The sequence below is a fragment of the Musa acuminata genome, chromosome BXJ1-6, assembly GCF_036884655.1.
Source record: "Musa acuminata AAA Group cultivar baxijiao chromosome BXJ1-6, Cavendish_Baxijiao_AAA, whole genome shotgun sequence".
In the NCBI taxonomy this organism is placed as follows: domain Eukaryota; kingdom Viridiplantae; phylum Streptophyta; class Magnoliopsida; order Zingiberales; family Musaceae; genus Musa; species Musa acuminata.
Window position 1 is genome coordinate 28,025,657 of NC_088332.1, and position 27,646 is coordinate 28,053,302.

The window sequence follows — 27,646 nt, forward strand, 5'->3', positions numbered from 1 at the left end:
ACTTTCATTTCGATAAATCTTTTGATACGATAATAACCGAGCTTGAAAAGCTTAACTTGAACGTGTGTTCGTAAAGATATGCAGCAAATGTAATAAGGAAATAAAGCACGTAAGAAGGTTTGCAGTAATGTAAATAGCAATAAGAAAATGCAAACCAGAGATCACGCTGATTTTAAAGTGGTTCGGTCAAATGACCTACATCCACTTGCGAGGCCCTCTTCGATAAGGCTCCCACCTTCCACTAGCAAATCTCTTGAAGGAGAAGGGCAAATAACCCTCTTACAACCTTTTATAAGTGGTTCACACTCTTACAAATTTTCAGCAAGAAAGAAGGAGGTGAACACACTAGCAAATTGAAAACAAGACTTGCTAAGCCTTTTCTAAGACCTTTCTCTCAATCAATTGCTTCTCAAAAAGATGTAATCTCAGTTGAGATTTGAGGGGTATTTATAGGTCTCAAGAGGATTCAAATTTGGGCTCCAAAATTTGAATTCTCTTTGGTTCCCGATGCTGGCAGTGCAACCGCCTGTCAGTGGCGGTGCCACCGCCTGTCAGTGTCTGACACTAACAGTGTACTAGCGGTGCCACCGCCCAGCCATGCGGTGCCACCACCTGGCTCTCGGGTGCTGGGCGGTGCCACCACCTGGCTCTCGGGTGCTAGGCGGCGCCACCGCCAGACCCTTCTATTCATAGGTTGGGCTTTAAGTTCAACCCAAACCAAGTCTATTTTTGGGCCCAGTTGGCCCCTAACCAGGATATAAGATTATCTTTTAATTCTAATCCTAATTACATGCGAACTACATAACTAAAAACATCCCAAGCAAGTTTTCAACCGCGAACGTGGAGTCTTATTCCGGCAAGCTTTTCCGGCGAGCTTTCCGACGAACTTCCGACGGACTTCCGATATGCCCTCGGATTTCTTCCGACGGACTCCCAGCAGGCTCCCGATCTTGTGACGACTTCAACGAGTAGCCGAGCCTTCTCGGTGATCTCCGTGAACCTCCGACGATCTCTTCTGCGAACTTTCAAAAATTCCGACAAGTTCCTGATTTCTTCTCGGTTGGTTCCGGCAGCATCTCCGACGATTCTTTTGGACTCTTAAACGTCCATCGAACTTGACTCCGGTATTCTTGCTTTATATTTTCTGGTTATCGTAGTTAATCCTGCACACTTAACTCAATAATATGGATTAGATCAATTAACCCATCAATTGATTTTATCATCAAAATCCAAGATTCAACAATCTACCCCTTTTTTATGATGACAATCAATTGATGACGGAGTTAAACATAACTCCCCCTATCTATATGCCATATTATGAGAAGATAAAAACACTTGAATTCCATCCCATTGAATTCAAGCATAAACCGATAAGTTCTAACCGTAGAACTTATTGTTATTCTCATTAAGCAATAGTAAATACGCAACTTCGATGAAAATCATTTTCAAGTTGAATGATTAGGGACGATTTTTACTACGACAGGAGATAAAGATTTTCAACATGAATTTCATGATTTAGATGTAAGGCATGCTTTCAATATGATCAATCAATCTTGCGATATTCTTAAAGATTTTGCAAGGCATAAAAAACATTCGTATCACACAAGTTTTTGCAATTCATATAAGTCATGCTATCAAAATGGTACAAGTCATCACTTTTCTCCCCGTTTGTCATCAACAAAAAGGAGATGAGACTTTGAAGCACACAATTTGTGATCATAAAATCAATAGAGAAAGAATTCAGTATTAAGATTTATCATTCAAATTTGCCAAAAATATTTATCCAGAATTCATCCTAAAAGAAATCAGCATTCATCCAGAAAAAAAAATCAGCATATATCTAGAATTTAAAAAATACATCTAAAAAGAAGGTTAGCGGTGACGACACTGTAGCGGCGACCAGATCTCCCTAGGGCGATCTGACTCCTGCAGCGTCGGCTTTCTCCGACGGGCGACGGGCGACGACACTGTAGCGGCGATCAGATCTCCCAAGGGTGATGGTACTGTAGCGACGGCGACGACACTGTAGCAACGACCAGATCTAGGGTGATGGTACTGTAGCAACGACAACACTATAGCGGCGACGAGATCTCCCTAGGGCGATCTGACTCCTATAGCGTTGACTTTCTCTCACGGGCGACGGTACTATAGCAACGATCTGATCTCCCTTACTGCAGTGGTGATCAGATCTCCTGCAGCGTCGGCTTCTCCCCAAGGGCGACGATACTGTAGCAGCGACCAGATCTCCCTAGGGCGACAGTACTGTAGCGGCGATCTGATATACTACAGCGGTGGCTTTTCCCTATGGCGACGATTCTATAGCGGCGACCAGAAGAGGGATCAAACATGGCAGCGACGACCCCTAGGGCTGGCGATGGTGGCGGGAGAGTTGATACGATGGCAAGACTCCCTACCGTTACCCCTCAATCTGTTCGTCCACCATATCCTCTCCAGAGAGAAAACTCCTTCAACGAAGCAGCATCGAAGTAGGTCGCACTCTAGATCATGGCAGCCTGCTCTCATTTCCAATGACCCTCGGCCTTGGACTAGCCTCTTCAAGGCTCCGGTTGGAAGTCCGGATCTAAGCTTGGAATTCTTTACTCTAGAAGTTCAGGCTGATAAGAAGATTACTGTATACGAGACTGCTGATTCAGCAGAGCTTATTAAGACATGGTCTATGACGATTGTTGGCTATGTGGTAGGTCTCAAAACATCTTATTTCCCACTATCCTCATTTATCAAAACTCGATGGGGAATATCGTCATTTGATCTTCATATGTTGGAGAACGGATTCTTTGTTTGCAAGCTATACTCTGAAGAAGATTTGCAACGGGTCCTTGAAGGATTCTGGACTATTCGCGGCCATCCAATGATTCTACGACGCTGGTCTCCTGATGTCCGTTTGGAGTTAGATAGCCTACAATATATTCCATTATGGGTATCCTTTCAAGGTCTTCCTCTATATCTTTGGAGTCTACGTTTTATTGCAAAGTTATGCAGTACTCTGGGACATCCACTCTACATCGACAAAGCAACAATAGCTCAGACGAGATTAGCATTTGCACGAGTATGTGTACTGGTTTCTTCCGATGAAGATCTTCCAAATGAGATTTTCTATCGTGATCTTGATGGGAACACTCAGAAGGTACATGTCTCATATTCCTGGAAGCCACAATGATGTCAGCATTGCTTATCTTTTGGTCATGCAAATGGAGCTTGTCAGCAAACTCCAAAACCGATCACAAAGGTCTATCGACCACGTCAAGCGCCTTAGCAAACAAAGTGAGTCTTCTCTAATGGCAGTAGCACCGATGGTGATGAAGACTATTGAGCATTCCAACTCGCAAGGATAGCACCGCGGACAGAAGGACAAATCCAAAACTTTACCTCTTCCTATAATGTCTGAGCCTTCCATAACAGAAGTTTCCCATGGTACTAGTGGACAAGAGAAGCATAAGTCAGGAACTTCATCTCTTCCAATATCTCCGGATCCGTCCACAATAGCTCAACGAACTCAGGCCCAAACAAATCTCGCCAGCAAGTATATTCTTCCTCAACAAACTCAGGCCGCAACAAACATTGCCAACAAGGATATTCTGTCTCAACAAACTCATGCCCCAACAAACCTCTCTAGCCAGGCTGCTCCAACAAGTACTAACTAGGATTTTGTGCCGCAACAATCTTATCATACTTCAACAAACCCTGCCAATCAAGACCACATGATTCAAGGTATTTTAAAGTTTAAACATCTGCAAGCTGTAGATGAAGTGTATAAATATAGGAATAAAGCCATAAAAGGTAAGGATATTATGCGGGAGGAAAATACAAAACCAAAGGATAAGAAAAAGGATGGTACAGTCCATCTAAAGTCATAGGATGAATACCTTACTATCTTTTTCATTTGTTTATTACTAATGAAAATAACATGCTGGAATGTTCGTGGACTTAATAAGATTGAGAAATGTCGGTAGCTTAACAGAATAATCAAGTCTGCCGCATGTGATATTGTTATTCTAGTGGAAACGAAAATTAAACAATCGCGCGTTCAAGCTCAAAAGAATTTAATATGGCGCGACGCAGAACTGTTTACCAATGACTCAAATGAAACTTTTGGTAGAATATGGGTCTTATGGCATCCTAACTCTATTAATGCTTGGTTTATTTCTACTACTGATCAATTCATCCATCTTAAGGTAGAGGACAAAAAGAATGGCTGTCAATTCAATTTCACTGGTATATATGCTTCAAACACTATGCAAGAAAGAAATACATTGTGGTCTGATCTAACTAACATTGCAGATGGCTGTCTTAATGTACCTTGGATTGTTCTTAGTGACTTTAATACTGTTCGATACACAAATGAAAAAGTGGGGGGTAGACAGCTTTCAGAAAGTCAACTTCAGAGTTTTAATGATTACATTGTTACTACTGCATTGACTGATATGAAATCAGTGGGTAATTGGCTCTCCTAGAGTAATCAAGGTGCTGCTAACATAAAAATAATGGCTCGACTCGATAGATGTCTAATTAATCAAGAATGGTTAATAGTTTACCCTGATTCACTTCTTGAGTATGATGCTCCATTGTTTTCTGATTATTCTTTAATATACATACACGTAGATAAAGCTACACCAAAAGGCAAGAAACCGTTTAGATTCTTCAACATGTGGAGTACTCATCCTCAGTTTCTTGATGTTGTCAAATCAGCTTGGAATGTTAATGTGCATAAGCAATAGATGAATCTTTTCTGCAGCCTTTGAGCAGCAACTTGGAGGGAGGAACCCCTATAGAGTTCCAAGGAGGCCGATCCCCTAAAGAGATCAACCCCAAGTTTAGAATCTGCAAGGGTTCCAACACCTAGTATCGGAGCAGCGTTCTTGGCATCTCGCTGCCCTTCCACTGCCATCCATCAGCCGTCCACAACCACCTAAAGCAATTCCCATAATTGCTTAAAAGATCGTCGCCGAATTCCGTCATCATCTCCACCTCCACGGATCATCCTTTGATCTCCCCGTGAATTGCAACAGGTTCTGGTTTTCTACCTTACTGCTACTGCAATTTAGTTATCCTTATTCGAAAATCTCAAAAAAATTATTTCTATATTGCTGCATAAACTTTTCGTCATAAAGTTTTCATCTCTACGACGAAAGATACATTGCAGAATTCCAACCATATAGCACCGTCTCTTTGATCTTGCTACTGTGTTTTTTCTATCCAAATATCTATGAAATTTTTATGACATCTTTGACACTTCCTAACAGCAGATTTCCCTTTAGTTTTTTCAAAAAATTTCTTAATATAAACAATTGATATTTTACGTCTAATCTACTATACTTGAAAATCTGCACTGTAAAATTTCAACCGCATAACACTATTTCTTTGATCTTGATACTATGTTGTTTCTATCCAAATCTCTACGAAATTTTTATGATAGCTTTGACACTTCCTAATAGTAGATTTTCCTTTGGTGTCATAAAAAAATTCTCAATATAAACTACCGATCTTTTACGTCCAATCTGCTATACTTAAAAATCTGTGCTGCAGAAAATTTCAGCCGCATAATGTTGCCTTAACCCATCTATTTGCAATCTTTTTTGAATGAAATTTCTTACACACTTCATAGATCATCTTGGCTTCCATCTAAGATTAATCTATTAAAAAATGCATCTCTAAAAATGATTTTTTGTTGCTGTAAATTTTTGTCGTAACCCACTGAAATTTCTCGACGAGAATTCTGCAATCGCAACTTGCACCAATTTCCTTGCTGTTATACTGCCAAAATTTTCTTGATTAAATTAGATATCCTTGCTTTCATATAAACTGTGATTTTGCTATCAATTTGCTCCTCAATTCTCTCAAGTTTTTGGTAGAAATTATGTCGAGAAACCGTTGTTTCTTCGACGACAATTCTACTCTTACAAGATAACACATACTTGCTGCAACTTCCACTTATTTCTATCAAACCTTTGCTACCATCTACCACAGATCCAAAACTTTCATCTATAGCCCTAAAACTCCACCAAACCACACCCTCAAACTGCACCCAAAATAGCCACAAAACAAGCCTAAACCGTAGCCTACATCCACCAATCTACCAACCCTTTCGACCATCACCTTTCTCAACCAATACATGCCTTTAAACCGACAATAAAAGAGAGATCTTAACATCACAGATTTGGCGGCATATACTATGGTATCTGAGGAGGTAATCAATGCTAACTTTGAAGCCTTCGAGGCGCGAATGGAAGATAAGATTCGGACGCTCTTTACCAAACTCAGATTGGGCCGACCACTAAGCCCGAAGAAATCACATCAAGGAGAGAGCTTTGCCCAATCGCACCAAGCCCAAAGATATGACTTCCAAGAGAGGGGAAGCTCTATGGCCAACCTCAACTATCCATGCATGAGAGTGGATTTCCCTAGATGGGAAGAAGGAGACCCGATTGGTTGGATCTCGCGCGCGGAGCGATATTTTTGGTACCATAAAACCGCGGATGCATCTATGGTGAAAATTGCAGCTATACATATTGAAGGGGATGCTATACAGTGGTTTGATTAGTTTGAACATACTTATGGAGTCCTTTCATGGCGACAATTCAAAGAAGGACTGCTGATCCGCTTCAGACCAACCGATTACGAGAATATTGACGGACAACTAGCAAAGATCCGACAAACCTCCACCATTCAGGAGTACCAAATCAGGTTTGAAAGGTTATCTAATCAAACTCATGATTGGTCTCAAAAACAGCTATTGAGGACCTTCATTGGGGGCTTGAAGCCAGAGATCCGAGGAGAAGTTAAAGCGCGACAACCGTATACGCTTATGGCAGCCATCTCTTTCGCATGACATCAAGAGGAGCAATTGAATCATGAAGCTCGAAGGACTAGGGTCGCTCCTCAACCAGTAATATTGAAGCCCTCAGCCCCCCCTACTGTCGACCAAGTCCCTACACCAAATAGGTTAACAAGAGAAGAGCTTCGGGAGCGATATGCGAAGGGGTTATGTGTTAGAACCCTTGCAGATTCTAAACTTGGGGTTGATCTCTTTAGGGGATCGGCCTCCTTGGAACTCTATAGGGGTTCCTCCCTCCAAGTTGCTGCTCAAAGGCTGCAGAAAAGATTCATCTATTTCTTATGAAAAGAGAAGGAATACATGGCTATTTATAGGGCTTCTAAACCCTAACTCCTAATAGGACTCCTACTTAAGACTCTTACTTCTAACCAACTCCTAATATGACTCATACTCAAGACTCCTATTCCCTTACAACTCCTAATTCTTCTCTAAGAAAAAACCTCCTAACAGAATGTCCCTTTCAATTAGGACTCTCCTAGCTAGAGTCCTAACAGAATTTCCCTCTCAAGTAGGACTCTCCTAGCTAGAGTCCTAACAGACCTGCCCTCTTCAAATCAGCCTTGTCCTCAAGGCTGAGATTCCATGAACTCAGGGAACCGGGTCTTCAGCTCCTCATATGGTTCCCATATGGCGTCTTCAAGTGGTAGATTATTCCAATGCACTAGTACTTCAGTAGAGGGATGTCGACGACGCATCACGATCCTGCGATCGAGGATGGCTTGTGGTTGGGCTTGAATAACTCCATCCTCAGTTGTGTTGGGCAGTTGGATCTGGGGTGACTCGTGTTCTCCCAACTTGGGCTTTAGGCATGATACGTGGAAGACAGGGTGAATTTTGGCATCTTCAGGTAATTTAAGTCTGTATGCCACGGCTCCAATACGCTCTGTGATCTGATAGGGCCCATAAAAACGTGGGGATAGCTTCATGGAGGCTCGAGTGTTGATAGAGAGTTGCTTGTATGGTTGTAGGCGAAGATAAACCCAATCTCCCACTGAAAATTCTCTTTCACTTCGTCGTGTGTCGGCTTGCTGCTTCATTCTGGCTTGAGCGGTAGAGAGATTATCTTTTAACAGTTGTAAGAGTTTGTCCCTATCAATCAATTCTTGGTCAACCTGATCTACCTTGGCCGAGCCAATTACATACTTTGGAATCATAGGTGCTGGTCGACCATACAATGCTTCATAAGGGGCACATTTTGTAGATGAATGATATGTAGTATTATACCACCATTCGGCCCAAGGAAGCCATTTTGCCCACTCTTTCGGTCGGTCGCTAGCGAAACACCGGAGGTACGTCTCTAAGCACCTATTTACCACCTCTGTTTGGCCGTCAGTTTGTGGATGATATGCTGTGCTCATCTTGAGTTTGGTGCCTTGTAACTGAAATAACTCGGTCCAAAATTTACTAGTGAAGATCCTGTCACGATCACTTACGATGGACCTTGGCATCCCATGCAGTTTAACAATATTTTCTATGAAAATCTGAGCAATACTAGCAGCAGTGTAGGGATTTCTCACAGCACAAAAATGAGCATATTTCGTAAGTCGATCAACCACCACGAGAATCGTGCTTTTACCTTTGGAAGATGGCAGCCCTTCAATGAAGTCCATGGAGATGTCAGTCCACACTGAGTCTGGTATGGGTAGTGGTTGTAGCTTCCCTGGATTTGCCACAGTTTCACCCTTGTGCTGTTGACATACATCACATTGTGCCACATATTCAGCAATAATTTTTTTCATCCCTCTCCAATAAAAATTTTGCTTCACTCTTTTGCAGGTTCTTAGGAATCCAGAGTGCCCTGCTGAAGGTATAGAGTGCATTTCATGCAAGATGATTGCGATGCAAGGGGAGTTAGGTATAAGCACAATACGACCTTTGTAGCGTAAATCCCTCGAATCCCAAGTGTAGTGGGCTATTGCACTTGGATCCTCCTCCAATTTTTTTATGATCTTGCTGATCTCTGGATCCTTCTTCCATTCTTCCCTAATGTCCTCGAGGAGACCGGTGGTAGGAAGGGAGATGGCTGAAACCTTAGCTTATTCAGGTAGCCGTGAGAGTTGTAATATCCCCCACTTTTAAAAATGTATTAATAAGGATTTATATGTAAATTGGGGGACCTATATGTAAATATAGAAATTACAAGGACTAAACTGCTAAGTTGCAAAAAGGAAAAAAAAAGAAAAGGAAAAACCGAAAATTCGGTATTCTCCCACCGCATCCCACGCACTCTGTTTCTTTCCAGAAACAGAGAGAGCGGTGGGGCGTGAGGAGAAGAAGGAGAGTGGTTGAAGAAAAGAAGAAGAAGAGGGAAAAGAAGAGAGGAGGAAGAAGAGAGGAAGAAGAGGGAGAAGAGAAGAAGAAGAAGAGGAGGTGGCTGCAGCGAGGGCTGCAGCGAGAAGCTGTGGGGCGTGGGGAGAAGAAGAGAGGAAGAAGAGGGAGAAGAGAAGAAGAAGAAGAAGAGAGGATGATAGCTGCGGCAAGGCTGCAGCGAGGAGGTGTGTGGGGTTGGGGAGGAAAAGGGAAGAGGAGAAGAAAAGAAGGAGAAGAAGAGGGAAAAGAGAGGGAAGAGGGAGAGGAGCGAGAGGTGGCAGCAGCTAGGGCTGCAGCACCTCTGTTTCCTGCAGGTGGAAACAGAGGAGAGGTGGGGCGTTCGAAGAGGAGAAGAAGAAGAAGAAGGAAGAGAAGAGGAAGAGGAAGCAGGAGAAGAGGTTGTGATACCTCTGTTTCCTGCAGAGGAAACAGAGGAGAGGGTGTGTGTGACGTCGGGGAGAAGAAGGGGAGGAAGAAGAAGAAGAGAAGAAGAAGAAAGGAAGGAGAGGAAGAAGAGAAGGGAAAGGAGGAGCTGCGGCTGCGGCGGTGGCAGCTGCAGTTGGAAGAGAAGGAGAGGAAGAGATGGTGAGGAAGAAGAGAAGAAGTAGAAGCGGGTGAAGAGGCGGCACCTCTGTTTCCTGCAGGAGGAAACAGAGGAAAGGAGGTGCTGTTCGTCGGGGAGAAGAAGGGGGCTGCAGCTGCGGCGATGGCAGCTGCAGCTGGAAGAGAAGAAGAAGAGGAAGATGAGCAGGGGAGGAGGGAGAGGTTGCGGCCGTGGCTGCGGCCGCGACTGCAGCAGTTGCAGCGGGGAGAGAAGAAGAAGAAAGGAAGGAGAAGGAAGAGGAGAAGGGAAAGAAGTAGCTGCGGCTGCGGTTGTGGCAGCTGCAGCTGTGGCAGGGAAAGAGGAAGAGAAAAAGGAAAGGAAGAAGAAGAGAAAGGGAAGGAGAGGAAGAAGAGAGGAAGAGGAGAAGGGGCTGCGGCTGCGGCGATGGCAGCTGCAGCTGTGGCTGGGAAAGAAGAGAAGGAAAGGAAGAAGAAGAGAAAGGGAAGGAGAGGAAGAAGAGAGGAAGAGGAGAAGGGGTGGCAGCTGCGGCAGTGGCAGCTGCAGCTGGAAGAGGAGGAGGAAATAGAGCAGGGGAGGAAGAAGAGGCTGCGAGTGTGGTGGCTGCGGCGGTGGCTGCGACTCCGGCTGCGGCTGCGACGTTGGCTGCGGTAGCTGCGGCAGCGGTGGTGGCTGCAATAGCTGCAGTAGCTGCTTTTGGGAAAGAGAAAGAGTAGGAACGAGAGAAGGGAAGAAGGAAATAGTGCAGTGGAAGGGGGCTGCGGTTGTGACCGCAGTTGCGATTGTGGCAGCGGCAGCGGCGGCGGCTGTGGCAGCTGCGTTTGGGAAAGAAAAAGAAGGAATGAGAGTAAGAGAGAGAGCAGGTGACTGTGCCTCGATGTTCGACACGTGATGTAGTTACGAAGAAAGGAAGAAAACGGGAGCACAAAACGAAACAGAGAGAGGACACGGAGGAAAAGTAGAAAGATTGGACTGGCACCTTCCTTGGATATTCAGATCAAAATATTTGAAAGGCAAGTTCCCTGATCGTTTCTCCTATAATTGCTCTGATATTTCTTATTTCAAGTTCCCTGATCGTTTCTCCTATAATTGCTCTAACTTTTCTTATTGCAAGTTTCCCGATCGTTCCGCCTGTAATTGTTCTAATCTTTCCTATTGCAAGTATCCTGATCGTTCCTCACTGCAATTTTATCTCTACATTTGCTTTGAATATGAGGAACTTTGAATTGTTCTAGCCTTGCATTTGATATATCTCCTGTTTAGACGTAACGATTCGAATCTGTGCAACTTCTGATATTCTGACCTTTTGATACCGAGCTGCCTATAAGTCTTTGTTGGAAACTCTGATTTGTTCAAAACTGATTTCATTGGAAAATAGACTCGTAGACCTTTCTTTGATATATGGATTGAAAGATTTGGAATCCAAACACCTGTCCAGCTATCTGTTGAATCTGACATTAGGAATTCTGCCAACAGAGATTTTGTTCTACGACACTTGCTTACCAAATTATTTGTAACTCTCTCTGTTGGACAGTTCAATTCATATGAAGCATGTCTTATCTGAAAGTATTATCCAATGATTATTTCTGAGTAAATTGGAGCACGTTTGATAGTTTGAATCATTTGTTCAATGTGCCTTCTGTATTCTGTCAGAAATCGAGCTTTGGTCGATTTCTCATATTCTGGTTTCATTCCTTTGGAAATTGATACCTTTAGCTTTCTTATTCAATTGAGCTTTATATTACTGCTTTGAATTCTTGTATGTTCTTGTCCTTAAAGTTATTGCATTCTTGAAAACTGTTGTGTAACGTTTATGCTATATCGTATTGACTCATATAGGCACATGTATATCCTATTGTTCCGCATTTGCTTTCGATATGTGCCTATTCCAGTTTCATTCCTTTGGACATTGAATTCATCAAATCTTCTTATTCAATTGAGTTATATGTGATTGCTTGGATTCCATATGTGCCCTTGCTTTCAATTCCTTTCAAATCTGAATATGCTTGTGAAATATTATTGCTTACTTCGGATTGACTCGTAAAGGCACATGTTGTCACGCCCCCCCTGAATTATCACATTCAGGAAGTGTGACCCTGTCTAAAAATCAATAATATTATAATTCATCAATCAATTCAATCCGGGATCCAATCTAACAATTTGAGGATACTAAGAATCATTCAAAAATCTCTATTCACAATTCATAAACCTGTACATTACATAATCATAATCCACTTCACTCAGAGATTCACAAAATCCAAAGACAACTCAACTAAACATCAACCACACCACAAATCCATAATCATAGAAGTATATACAATCACAAAAAGATAATTATTTACCATGAGTTCTTATCCTTACACATATTAAACTTATCATTCCATACACATGAGCGGTCCTTTGACATTTTACAACACATAAGTATCAATAGATCCTTAACATTACATCAGAAGTAAAGTTTACTATACAACAAAAACCATCATCCAACAAAGATTAGCTCAAAAATCTTCTAGCCTTTCATTGCTTTAACCCAATTTTAGCTTTTTCAGTGCGTGACAAGCTACCCTGAAAAATTTATATAGCAACGGGGTGAGCATAAAGAGCTCAGCAAGCGTCTAACATATCCATGGCGATAGGAGAAGTTCAAGCAAGCTTAGTATCAAGATACAAAAGTAGAAATACAAGTCTTCATTTGAAGTCATCTCATTTGATATAAAATCACAAAGGTTTACCTCGTTCAAAAACAGGCATTAGACATAACAATAGGAGAAAGGAAATTGGAGCATATCATTGGCATAAGGAGCATATCGATGACATATGGTAATTTCAAGGCATAACAAGGACGTAAAGAGCATTTTAGATATCAATGGCATATGAAAATATTCGGAACATATCAATGGTGAATGAAATGCTTCAGAACGTATCAATGGCATATGGAAATATTTCGGAAGCATAAGAAGCATTTTAGAATATATCAAAGAACAAATATGAAATAGAAGCTCAAACGTCGTACTCTAGCATACTGCATGTGAGGATTAACTCAGTGGTGGCTCCACGCCGTGATGAGTTCTCGACTCCATCCACGGGTAGCCCTTTCCTACTCAAGCCCTCTCACCCTGCCCAAGTGCTAGGTCGGCTCTGAATTTTATATCAAACAGATAGAAGGTGAAGTGGGATCATAACATAATATGGTCCATCCATTTCTGGATGACCACCAAGCATAAGTCTCCCACGTCTGGGAGCTCCATCCACCCACGTCTGAGTGAAGTCAATGGGGCCGGCAGAGCAATCGCGGGCTCTAAGCATAACTCCCTTTACCATTTCTGGCAAAGGTTCACAATATCCCACAAGACACCAGAGTACAAAAGGGTAGTATGAACAATAACATTGACACATATCAGAAGCACATGCGGAACAACGAAATGTACATATGCCTTTCGAGTCAATACGATACAAACAGAATCTTTCACAAATGTATTCAGATTTAAAAGGAAACAAAAGCAGGAGTATACAAGGATTTCAAGAAATCACATATGGCTCAATTGAAATAAGAAAGTTAGATGAATTCAATATCCAAAGAAATGAAACTGGAAGAGGCACATATCGAAAGCAAATGCGGAACAATGGGATGCATGTGCCGAATCATTACGCTGAAAACATGAACTTTAGATGATAGCTGCAGACAAATAAATAAAGGACAAAAGTATACAGGAATTTAAGGTAATAATGTAAAGCTTAACTGAAGAGTGTTTGCCGAAATCGATTTCCAAAGAGAAGAAACAAGGAGAGCCGAAATCGACCAAAGCTCGATTCTGGCAGAATTTGATAGGGACATTGTATGAACTATTTCGATAACCAATTATGCTCCAATTTATGCAAAATATGTGTCATTAGAAAGCTTTATCAATCTAATTTTAGGAAAATTAAGTTTGACAAGAATTGGAATTTACAACAGGGAGTTACAGATAATTTCGTAGCCAAAGGTCTGAAAATATTTGCTCTGTTTTACTGAATTCATTGGGTCGATGAAAGCAGATGTTTTAGTTAGCAATTATTCTCCGAAAATTTCAAATCAGGTATATAAAGAAATCATTTTGAGTCTAGCTTCGAATAAATCATACTTTGAATCTGAGTTCACAGCAGAAAGTTATAAGTAGTTAAGCAACAAGAGGTCAGAAATTTCAGTCTCTATTTTGCAGAATCTGTAGGGTTAATTGAAACAGAAGTCTTAGTAGGCATTTAAACTCCAAATCATTAAATCTTAGTGTCAAAATAAAGATATTTGAGTCTACTTTCAAATGGAATAGGATTTACCTAAATCAGAGTTTAGTGCTAAAAGTTAGATCGAAAATAATGTACAGAAGTCAGATTACCGAAAAATTTCAGATTCATGGCTTTGTATCAAAAGGAAAGAACGGTTTGGTACTAAGCTGAAATCTTTTGCATTTATGAAGAATTAAAAGGAAAACAGAGATTAGGAATTCTGTAGGAAGAGGTTAGAACACTTGCCTTAAACAAATTTGATTCCCAAATGGGGGGAGTTGATGCAAAACCTCAATCAAATCTTCTTCTTCAATTCCTCTTCTTCTTCTTCTTCCCTTCTCTTCTCTTCTTAAACTCACGTTGGATGCAGCATCTGAAAGTTACATTTAGTTTCTCCTTTAATCTCTTACTTAATTACTTTTTGTTAACACAAGAGTTGCAAAGTTTCAAGGTGGCAAGCATGCATGAAAAGTGCTAGGTGTCATCCTTAGAGCAAACTTAGGTGGCACCATTAGGCTAGCTAGTGACACATGTCCACTAATTTTTATTTTATTTTATTTTTATTTACTCAATTCTGAATATTCTATAAATCATATCAAAATTTTAATATTTACTCTTAGGTCCTTAGCCATAAACTTTAATATAATATTATTTAATATAAAATAATTATTAAATAATCCTTATTTTTACAAACAAATATTTTACTAAATTTTCAAAAATGGGGGATGTTACACTCTCCCCTCCTTAGAATAAAATTTAGTCATCTAAATTTGTCATATCTCTTTCGGCGAAAAGATGAGGATAAACCAGATTTGTTGTCAAGGAATCCCCAACAATAGTAGTTACGTGTAGCAAATAATCTAGTGGTTTAGGTTGAATGCCCAAGTGACAAGCAAAATATTGTGAAACAAAAGACAAGTTGGAGCCAGGATCAAACAAAACTTTTGCATTTCTATTAGAAACATGTAGAATACCTTCAACCACTGATTTAGAGGCTCTGGAATCTTGTTCTGTGATAGCATATACTCTAGCATGGGCTGTAGGCTTAGGGAGTAGTGGCTCTTTCTTCTTGTTTAGTGGGCAGTCTCTGACTTTATGATCTAACTTTCCACAGGCAAAACAGGCTCCAGTCACCCAAAAACACTCACTTGTTTCATGATTACGTCCACATTTTGTACACGATAGAGTTCTTTGCGATGGAGTTCCTTTCTCAAATCTAGGTACCTTTACCTTCTCGTTACTTCTTTCTGCTTCATTTCCTCTCTTACTTTTACCAACAAACTTATCCTTGCTATTCTTGTCCCTGATTTCTTGGATCTCCGCCAAGTCTTTTTCAAGTATGAAAGCTCTTTCTACTACATCAGTGTATACTTGGAGTTTCAAAGCTGATATCCGGCTTCTTATTGCCGGCCTTAATCCTCTTTCAAGTCTTCTTGCTTTCCTATATTCATCATCAATCATATGTGTGGCAAATCTAGAGAGCTCGGTGAATTTAGACTCATATTTGGCTACTGTCAAATTTCCCTGGATGAGATTCAGGAACTCCAATTCTTTCTGTTCTCTGATACAATCCGGAAAATATTTATCATTGAACTTTTCTGTAAATATCTTCCAAGTGATTGGCTCTTGTCGAGCTTCAGAAATCCTCTTCATGGTTCGCCACCAGTGCTCAGCCTCTCCTTCTAGCATGAAGGTAGCAAGAGAAACCTTCTTATCATCTGGGCAATTTAAAACATCAAATATTTTCTCCATCCGCATCATCCATTGTTCTGCTACCATTGGATCAGGCTCACCACTAAAACCGGGAGGACTAAGCTTCTTAAACTGTTCAATTCCCAACCCAGTCTAATTTGAATTCCCAACTTCATCATTTCTTCCTTGTCGGACTTGTTATTGCATTACTTGTGTCATCGACTCTAGAGTTTTCATAATTCTACTCAATTGATCAGAAGTAGATGCAACAGGAGTACCAGATGACCTCGTCATCCTTGCTTCCTAAAAATAACAAAAGAAAACTTTTGATCAATCTCTAAATAGAAATCACTAAACCTCAAAATTTATTACACATCTAGCATATCAAAATTCTTAGAAATCCTCAAATCATGCTCTGATACCACTCTGTCACGCCCCCCCTGAATTATCACATTCAGGAAGTGTGACCCTGTCTAAAAATCAATAATATTATAATTCATCAATCAATTCAATCCGGGATCCAATCTAACAATTTGAGGATACTAAGAATCATTCAAAAATCTCTATTCACAATTCATAAACCTGTACATTACATAATCATAATCCACTTCACTCAGAGATTCACAAAATCCAAAGACAACTCAACTAAACATCAACCACACCACAAATCCATAATCATAGAAGTATATACAATCACAAAAAGATAATTATTTACCATGAGTTCTTATCCTTACACATATTAAACTTATCATTCCATACACATGAGCGGTCCTTTGACATTTTACAACACATAAGTATCAATAGATCCTTAACATTACATCAGAAGTAAAGTTTACTATACAACAAAAACCATCATCCAACAAAGATTAGCTCAAAAATCTTCTAGCCTTTCATTGCTTTAACCCAATTTTAGCTTTTTCAGTGCGTGACAAGCTACCCTGAAAAATTTATATAGCAACGGGGTGAGCATAAAGAGCTCAGCAAGCGTCTAACATATCCATGGCGATAGGAGAAGTTCAAGCAAGCTTAGTATCAAGATACAAAAGTAGAAATACAAGTCTTCATTTGAAGTCATCTCATTTGATATAAAATCACAAAGGTTTACCTCGTTCAAAAACAGGCATTAGACATAACAATAGGAGAAAGGAAATTGGAGCATATCATTGGCATAAGGAGCATATCGATGACATATGGTAATTTCAAGGCATAACAAGGACGTAAAGAGCATTTTAGATATCAATGGCATATGAAAATATTCGGAACATATCAATGGTGAATGAAATGCTTCAGAACGTATCAATGGCATATGGAAATATTTCGGAAGCATAGAAGCATTTTAGAATATATCAAAGAACAAATATGAAATAGAAGCTCAAACGTCGTACTCTAGCATACTGCATGTGAGGATTAACTCAGTGGTGGCTCCACGCCGTGATGAGTTCTCGACTCCATCCACGGGTAGCCCTTTCCTACTCGAGCCCTCTCACCCTGCCCAAGTGCTAGGTCGGCTCTGAATTTTATATCAAACAGATAGAAGGTGAAGTGGGATCATAACATAATATGGTCCATCCATTTCTGGATGACCACCAAGCATAAGTCTCCCACGTCTGGGAGCTCCATCCACCCACGTCTGAGTGAAGTCAATGGGGCCGGCAGAGCAATCGCGGGCTCTAAGCATAACTCCCTTTACCATTTCTGGCAAAGGTTCACAATATCCCACAAGACACCAGAGTACAAAAGGGTAGTATGAACAATAACATTGACACATATCAGAAGCACATGCGGAACAACGAAATGTACATATGCCTTTCGAGTCAATACGATACAAACAGAATCTTTCACAAATGTATTCAGATTTAAAAGGAAACAAAAGCAGGAGTATACAAGGATTTCAAGAAATCACATATGGCTCAATTGAAATAAGAAAGTTAGATGAATTCAATATCCAAAGAAATGAAACTGGAAGAGGCACATATCGAAAGCAAATGCGGAACAATGGGATGCATGTGCCGAATCATTACGCTGAAAACATGAGCTTTAGATGATAGCTGCAGACAAATAAATAAAGGACAAAAGTATACAGGAATTTAAGGTAATAATGTAAAGCTTAACTGAAGAGTGTTTGCCGAAATCGATTTCCAAAGAGAAGAAACAAGGAGAGCCGAAATCGACCAAAGCTCGATTCTGGCAGAATTTGATAGGGACATTGTATGAACTATTTCGATAACCAATTATGCTCCAATTTATGCAAAATATGTGTCATTAGAAAGCTTTATCAATCTAATTTTAGGAAAATTAAGTTTGACAAGAATTGGAATTTACAACAGGGAGTTACAGATAATTTCGTAGCCAAAGGTCTGAAAATATTTGCTCTGTTTTACTGAATTCATTGGGTCGATGAAAGCAGATGTTTTAGTTAGCAATTATTCTCCGAAAATTTCAAATCAGGTATATAAAGAAATCATTTTGAGTCTAGCTTCGAATAAATCATACTTTGTATGAATCTGAGTTCACAGCAGAAAGTTATAAGTAGTTAAGCAACAAGAGGTCAGAAATTTCAGTCTCTATTTTGCAGAATCTGTAGGGTTAATTGAATCAGAAGTCTTAGTAGGCATTTAAACTCCAAATCATTAAATCTTAGTGTCAAAATAAAGATATTTGAGTCTACTTTCAAATGGAATAGGATTTACCTAAATCAGAGTTTAGTGCTAAAAGTTAGATCGAAAACAATGTACAGAAGTCAGATTACCGAAAAATTTCAGATTCATGGCTTTGTATCAAAAGGAAAGAACGGTTTGGTACTAAGCTGAAATCTTTTGCATTTATGAAGAATTAAAAGGAAAACAGAGATTAGGAATTCTGTAGGAAGAGGTTAGAACACTTGCCTTAAACAAATTTGATTCCCAAATGGGGGGAGTTGATGCAAAACCTCAATCAAATCTTCTTCTTCAATTCCTCTTCTTCTTCTTCTTCCCTTCTCTTCTCTTCTTAAACTCACGTTGGATGCAGCATCTGAAAGTTACATTTAGTTTCTCCTTTAATCTCTTACTTAATTACTTTTTGTTAACACAAGAGTTGCAAAGTTTCAAGGTGGCAAGCATGCATGAAAAGTGCTAGGTGTCATCCTTAGAGCAAACTTAGGTGGCACCATTAGGCTAGCTAGTGACACATGTCCACTAATTTTTATTTTATTTTATTTTTATTTACTCAATTCTGAATATTCTATAAATCATATCAAAATTTTAATATTTACTCTTAGGTCCTTAGCCATAAACTTTAATATAATATTATTTAATATAAAATAATTATTAAATAATCCTTATTTTTACAAACAAATATTTTACTAAATTTTCAAAAATGGGGGATGTTACACATGTACGCTTCGTTGTTCCGCGTGTGCTTCCGACATATGCTACTTGTTGTTGAAACTGCCCTTTTGTACTCTGGTGTGTGGGATTGTCTGGACCTTTGCCAGAAATGGTAAAGGGTATGCGCTATTTGCCCGCTATGTGGGGTCCCGCTATGAGGGATATTCTGTTTGCGCTTGTTGCCCGCTACGTGGGTATGTGATTAGAGCCTGCGATGCTCTGCCGGCCCCCTTTGACTTCACCTAGACGTGGGTGGATGGAGCTCCCAGACGTGGGAGACTTTTGTCAGGTGGTCATTCAGAAATGGATGAATCACATTCTGACTGAGATCCCACTACACCCTCTATGTGTTTGATATGACATCCAGAGTTTTGGTGAGTTTGTTTCTGTTCATACTCTGGATAAGATTGATATGATTGCAACGTCAAGGACGACGTTTGAGCTCTTGTACGATATGTGTACCGATATGCTCTGAAAGGCTTCATTCCCTGATGATTTTGTTTCGAAATGTTCCATATGCCGTTGATATGCTTCGGAACATTTTATATGCCATTGATAAGCTTGATATGTTTCCTTTGCTTCTGATATGCTCCAATTACGCTGTGCTCCATTTGCTATGAACTGATATGTTCTTATATGTCCTATTTGCCATTGATATGCTCCAATTACTCTGTGCTCCATTTGCTATGAACTGATATGTTCTGAAATGTCCTATCTACCATTGATATGCTCCAAATTTCTCTGTGCTCCATTTGCTATGAGCTGATTTGTTCTGAAATGTCCTATCTGCCATTGATATGTTCCAATTACTCTATGCTCCATTCGTTATGGATCAAATATGTTATGAATGACATGATACGTATGATTTGGTATCTATTGAGATGGTATCCTTGAGAATTCTGGTATTCTGCCTTGCATTATGATACCTTACTCGTTTCAAACCGTTCCTTTTGTTCTGAATATGCTTTGTCACTTGCTGAGCCGTTTTTGGCTCACTCCGTTGTTATATAAACCTTTCAGGTCAGCTTGTCACTCTTCGAGATGTTTGATTTGGGCTGAGGCAGTGGATAGCTATTCAGAATTATGGGCAAGTCCTGTTGGTTGTTATGCTATTGTTGTATAAGCATATTTTGTATGTAATGAATTGTTCTGATGATCGAAATGGATATACTGTGTAAAAGTGTTAGAAGATCCCTCTTATTTGGAATTTCGGAATGTTAAGTCTAATTTATGACGATATGAACTTGTGGTGAATAGTTGGAGTTCTGATTGTATAATTTATTTAGCTTGTGGATTTATAAATGTTGTTCATGTTTGTCAAGTTGGCTTGGGTTGCCATAAATGTGAATTATCGAGTGATGTGATATATGATTATAAACTGCATAGGTTTTATGGATGTGAATATGAATAGAATGTTTTCAGTGTCCTCAAACGTTAGTTTGGATCCTGGATTGGTCTGTGACGAAAATTTTAAAAATCATGGATATTTTGAGGGGCGTGACAGAGGTGGTATCAGAGCATTGTTTGAGGATTACTGAAATATTTGATATGTTGACGTGCAAAATATATTGAGGTCTAATGAACTATAGTGATTGGTAGAAATTTTCTTTGATGTATTTTAGGAATCTGGGATGATGAGGACATTTGGTCCTCCTATTTCATTGTTTCTGATTAATTAAGGGGAATGAAAGGATTGATTGGGGATATTGAATCAGAGTGGCGCAGCGGAAGCATGGTGTACCTAATTTCATTGGTGGTAGAAAAATGAATGATGCAAACAGAGAAGATATTTGATGTACAAAATTGTTTTGATGATCAAAAGATTTCTTTTGCCACCTTATATTGGAAGTAGAGGCTGATTATTATTGGCAACAATGAAAAGAATTTTTGGAGATCAGTGACAAGAATGATAAGGACAAGTTTACCAATAAGAATATGATTGGAAATGAATCAGAAAGTAATGACAAGAGGGTCAAGACATTTGGATTTGAAAAGGAAAGTCACCACCAAAGACTTAATCATGTGTGAATTACAAGTTAAATTATGAAACAAGTTTGTGTTTTCGGGTGATTGGAGTCTATTTTGCTTGTAGAAAGTTGGATCATAAAATAAAAGTTTGCCCTTTGAACAAGAAGAAAGAGTCACTGCCTCCTAAATCATCAGCCCATGTCAGAGTGTATGCTATCACTGAATATGATTCTAAGACTTCTGAATTAGTGGTCGAAGGTATTATGTATGTTTATGAAAGAATGCAAATATTTGTTTGAACATGGGTTCTATCTACGATTTGATTCGTAACATATTGCCTATCACTTGGGTATTCAACCTAGACCACTGTATTATGTGATATATGTAAGTACAATCATTGGAGATTCTTTGATAACGAACTTGAATCTGGTCCTCTTGTCTGATTTTTGTTGGAGAACTTGAACTTTTGCTGATTTAGTTCTCCTAGAGATTTGGAGTTATGATATTATACTTGGTATGCATTGGCTATCTTCTTATCATACCAGTATGGATTGGTATATAACAAATGATCACTTTTTGCATATTTGATCAGCCGATCTTTTATTTTGAGAGTATTGGACATTATTTATCTCCTTGCCTAATGTATCCCAGGATGACTTGCTTGGATTACCTCCAAATGTGATTTTGCTTTTGATTTGGTCCTTAGGACAATCCCTATATCTAAGCCTCTCTGTAGAATGATATCATTTGAGTAAGTGGAATTAGAAAAACAACTACAAGGATTATTAAATGAGGATTTTATTTGGCTTAATATTTTATCATGGGGTGCTCTGGTGTTAGTTAAAAAGATGGATGGAACATGGAGGCTTTGTATTGATTATGGATAGTTGAATCAGGTGATCATCAAAAACGAGTATTTTCTGAAGTAACGATTTGCTTGATTAATTACAGGTGCACAAGTATTTTTGAAAGATTGATTGAAGGTCGGGTTTACCATCTATTGAGAATCAAGAAGGAGAATATTTCGGTCACTCTTGGAAAATTGTGTAATTGTATTGAATTGATGAAATTATTTAAGAGTAGGAGGAGGAAATAAAGAAATCATAATCCTCATCTTTTCATCGATTGAGCTATGACCAATTTAGAGGACTAAATTTTCTTTTAAGGGGGGGAGAGTGTAATATCCCCCACTTTTAAAAATGTATTAATAAGGATTTATATGTAAATTGGGGGACATATATGTAAATATAGAAATTACAAGGACTAAACCGCTAAGTTGCAAAAAGAAAAGGAAAAACCGAAAATTCGGTATTATCCCACCGCCTCCCACGCACTCTGTTTCTTTCAGAAACAGAGAGAGCGGTGGGGCGTGAGGAGAAGAAGGAGAGTGGTTGAAGAAAAGAAGAAGAAGAGGGAAAAGAAAAGAGGAGGAAGAAGAGAGGAAGAAGAGAAGAAGATGAAGAAGAAGAAGAAGAGGAGGTGGCTGCAGCGAGAAGCTGTGGGGCGTGGGGAGAAGAAGAGAGGAAGAAGAGGGAGAAGAGAAGAAGAAGAAGAAGAGAGGATGATAGCTGCGGCAAGGCTGCAGCGAGGAGGTGTGTGGGGTTGGGGAGGAAAAGGGAAGAGGAGAAGAAAAGAAGGAGAAGAAGAGAGAAAAGAGAGGGAAGAGGGAGAGGAGCGAGAGGTGGCAGCAGCTAGGGCTGCAGCACCTCTGTTTCCTGCAGGTGGATGTTAGGATCGGAGTGGCACTAAGAGGGGGGGGTGAATTAGTGCAGCGGATTAAAACTTCGGTTTTAGTAAATTCTTTCGTACGATAAGAACGGAACTTGAAAAGCTTAACTTGAAAGCGTATTCTTAAAGTTGCGCAGCAAAGGTAATGATGAAACAAAGCAAGTAAGAAGATTTGCAGTAATGTAAATGACAGTAAGAAATGCAAACCAGAGATTACGCCGTTTTTAAAGTGGTTCGGTCAAGTGACCTACATCCACTTGCGAGGCCCCTCTTCGATGAGGCTTCCACCTTCCACTAGCAAATCTCTTGAAAGTGAAGGGTGAATACCCCTCTTACAACTTTTACAAGCGGTTCACTCTCTTACAGATTTTCAACAAGAAAGAAGGAGGTGAACACTAGCAAATTGAAAACAAGACAAGCTAACACTTTTCTAAGGCTTTTCTCTCAAACACTTGCTGCTCAAAAAGTTGTTATCTCAGCTGAGATTTGAGGGGTATTTATAGGTCTCAAGAGGATTCAAATTTGGGCTTCAAAATTTGAATTCTCTTTGGGTTCCCGCTGTTGGAGGTGCCACCGCCCAGCCAAGCGGTGCCACCGCCCAGGGCTCGGGTGCTGGGCGGTGCCACCGCCCAGCCAGGAGGTGTCACCGCCCAGCTCTCGGGTGGTGGGCGGTGCCACCGCCCAGCTAGGCGGTGCCACCGCCTACAGTGTTTTCAGCCCGACTACAGTGTTTTCAGCCACTAGTTGGGCTTCAATCTTGCCCCAAACTAGTCCGAACCTGGGCCCAATTGGCCCCTACTTGGGTTATAGGATTAACACCTAATCCTAACCCTAATTAACGTGCTAACTACGAATTTAAAGACATTTTCTAAGCTATTACAAAGTCCGCAAGTCAAGACTTCTTCCGGCGAGCTTCCAGCGAACTTCCCGACGGTCTTCCGATAAACTCTCGGAAACCATTCTGCGGACTCCCGGCAAGCTCCTAGACTTCACGATTTGATCTTGGCGAGTTCCAATGAGCTTCTTTGGTAAGCTCCGATCTTTCTCGGCGAGCTCCGCGAACTTCCAACGAATCTTCCGGCGAGCTTCCGAAAAACCCTTCGGCAAGCTCCCTACTCATTCTCGGCTAGTTCCGGCAGCATTCCCGACGAACCTTCGGACTTCCGTCGAACTCTCGAACTCCCAACGAATCCTTCGCGCTTGACTCCAGCACTTTGTTTCGCTTTATGTCTTCATCGTTATCGTAGTTAATCCTGCACACACAAACCAAAACTCTACTCCGATCTAGACAATTATTATAAAGCAAATTGACATTCTGTTGCTCGGCACGTCATTGGTTGGCGCTTCGTCCGATTCTTCGGCGCATCGTCCTCTCTTGCAGCTTGTTGCCCAATCGGCGGTTGACCTCCACAACGCCGATATCCTTGGCGCAATTCCGCTCTTGGCCCGATGCCCGACGCCCGAAGCCTTCTGCCATCCAATATCCTGACGTGATCTCCTCCGACGCAACGTCAATTCCTCTTGCGTTAATTGTCTAATCCTGATCGAGTAGACCTGTATCACTCAAAATGTAGTCAAACATTTAAACACAATCAATTAGTTTCATCATCAAAATCCGAGATTCAACAATCTCCCCCTTTTTGATGATGACAACTAATTGATGACTAACGGAGTTAACCTTAACTCCCCGGAGTTTAACTAAACTCCCCCTATCAATATGTCATTGATAAAACACTTGGATTATCCCAAATCCAAGTAACATTCATCACATTTTATGAAAAACATTTAAACTATCATGCAAATATAAAATATTTAATTCAATGCATGAAGTCATCAATATACTTCTCCCCCTATGTCATCAACAAAAAGGAGAAGTAGTTACTCTTATGTGTTTATTATATGGGTTCAAACCATTGCATGAAAAACATAATATTAAATTTTTATCATCATGCAATTTTGAAGATAGAAAATTTAGCAAGTAATGCATCATGCTTGGGACATTCAAGCTATCAAGTTTTAGATATACAAGTTTTACAGCATATAAGATAGCACTTTTGGTAATGTTCAAGATAGCAAGTTCTACATCATGCAAGCTAGCAATATTGAGATGTTCAAGAAAGCAACTCTTGCTTCTTGAAATATGCAAATTGTAAGCTAGCAAATTTTTGCTTCCTTTGCAATGTTTGAGCTAGCAATTTTGCTTCCGTTGCAAAGTGCAAGTTAGTATGTTTTGCATCTTGAGATAAACAAGATTGTATTTTTGGTATGCAAATTTATAGTATACAAGCTATCAACTTTTGCACATAAAAAGTTAGCAAAATTTTACATCTTTTGAGATGTGCAAGATGGACTATTTTGCCTCTTTTCAAATTGTGCAAGCTAGCAAATTTGCTATCTAGCAAGTTTTGCTCCCCCTTTGTCAGTGTCAAATAGAAGGGAATAACAATACAATCATGTAATTCATTTCTCTTTACTATAATATTCAAATCATGATAAGGGTAAATAATAAAGATGAAAAATGAATGTCAAAAGACATATATCATTTTTGACAAATTTCTTCTTTTGTAGATAGAAAACATGATAGGAAACAATCTTGATTCAAAAAGAAAACTCAAGTTATAAATTATCAAGATGTCAAGTAGCATGTCATGGTTTACAAAAACAAGTTTCTTGCTAGTTAATAGCAAAAAGAATCTCAATTCATGCATATAAAATCTTATGATTCACATAGAACATCTCCTCTTTTATAAAACGAGAGAATCATGATGAAGAATCTTGATTTACATAGAGTTTCAAAATATAATTATCAATATCATGAATACTAAAAGACCATGAAAATTTTGATAAATATCCTTTTAAATAGAAAACAAACTTGATTCATTCAATAGAAAATTGTGAGAAATCAAGATCATGATTTCAATAAAATCCATTAAATTCAAATCATTTTCATAATCCATGAGATTCATAAAAATAATACAAATAGATTCATCAAAATCAATAATATAGAAAAAATAATTTTCAAGAAGAAAAATGTTCTTCTCTTTTAGTTGCTTCAATTCATGTGATTTATTTCATTCAAGCATGCCTCCCTTTTTTTTTTTATGTCAAATAAAAACATGTATCATGTTTAAAACCGAAAGTGCTAGATTTATTATGACAAGGATCAATAAGGCACTTTCATTATGGTAAAAAGAAAATCGATAATCTGTAAATTACAAGATTCATTATGCATAATTTTAAAAATCTTATGCATAGAACAAAATCATCAATCATGATATCAAGACATTTATCATTTAAAGCATTCATGATTCACATCATATGCAATGCATCACATATATTATCATAATAAAAGGCATAAGTATTGCATGCATCATTCCAAATTATAAATATTTCAAATCATAATGGTATTAATTTGTCAAATTGCATCCTACCATGCATGATCATAACTTTTCATTTGTATGCATCAAAATAATCTCAAGAGTATTTCATGCATGATTTTATATCACCAAATAAGGAATATCAAGAAGAAAATAATTGGTGATGAGATAAACATTTCATGAATATAAGGAATTACATAAAAATTTTATCATGAAGGATTAGAACATGTGAATACCAGAAGACATGATTTCTTTTTGAAAAACCTACTCATTAATAATCAAAAGAAAATCTTAGGAGATCGATTAATGAAAAATCTTGATTCATAATAAATCTTAATTTGTAAATATCACGGAATCAAGTTCATGATTTTAGATAAAACTCATTCAAATTCAAATCGTCTAAATCATCAAAATCTCAACATTTCTTTCAAGAGATTCAAAATGACATAAATAATTTTATTGGTCTCTTAGGTATAAATCAATAAGATAGAGAAAAAGAAAATTTTCAATAAAAAATCTTTCCTCCTTTTGTTTCAACTTATTGATTGATTCCATGCATGCATCTCCTTTTCTTTCAAATCCATGCATCATCATTGAAAATCAATATGGAAATCGTTAAAGTACAAATTCTTGCTTCTCAAGCACATATATAAGATTAATCTTACTAGGTGTATAAGCATTATATTTATATCTAACATTTTATTGCATTAACATAACACAAGCAATTTTCAAGAAAATTAATCCTAAACTAAATTAAAAATAACTCAAGAAAGTATTATGTAATTTCGAAATAAATTAGTGGGATTTTGATTACCTCATTGTTGAAAGAGGGTGAGGCATAGTTTGCCACCTCGCCTTTCTTGATTTTCTCCTCGTCTTCGGAAGAGCTCAATTCATCCCAACTTTTGTTCTTCTTGCGTTCAAAGCAAGTAGTTCCATTCTTTTTGCTTTTTAATTTTTGTTTCATTAGTAGTTTAAGTTCACCATCACTTGAGCTTATGCTCGAGTGGTCTTCATGTGTTCTATGTCCCAAATCCTTCCTATCATTTGGAAGGTTGTTCTCGAGTTTCTTTTTTGTCACATTGTTCATTTCGTAGGTCATTAGAGACCCAATAAGTTCTTCGAGAGGGAATGTTTTAAGGTCCTTGGCCTCTTGAATGGCCGTAACTTTTGGATCCCAACTTTTTGGAAGGGATCTTAAGATTTTAGTGACTAGTTCAAAATTAGAAAAACTTTTACCAAGAGCTTTGAGTCCATTGATGACATCCGTGAACCGGGTGTACATGTCTCCGATGGACTCACTTGGTTTCATCCGGAAAAGTTCGTAAGAATGCACAAGAATATTGATTTTGGACTCTTTCACTCGGCTAGTGCCTTCATGAGTGACCTCTAGAGTTCTCCAAATATCAAAAGCCGAGTCACACATCGAAACACGATTAAATTCATTTTTGTCAAGTGCACAATATAAGGCATTCATAGCCTTTGCATTTAGAGAAAACATCTTCTTCTCCAAATCATTCCAATG

General features: G+C 39.1%; 1 long non-coding RNA gene across 1 annotated transcript; it reads left to right on the forward strand.

The window, feature by feature from the left end:
* Nucleotides 1-9,067: 9,067 nt before the first annotated feature.
* Nucleotides 9,068-20,239, forward strand: LOC135676657 (uncharacterized). Its single transcript, XR_010514359.1, has 2 exons — nt 9,068-10,738; nt 20,069-20,239. It is a non-coding gene; the product is annotated as an uncharacterized LOC135676657 (long non-coding RNA).
* Nucleotides 20,240-27,646: the final 7,407 nt, after the last annotated feature.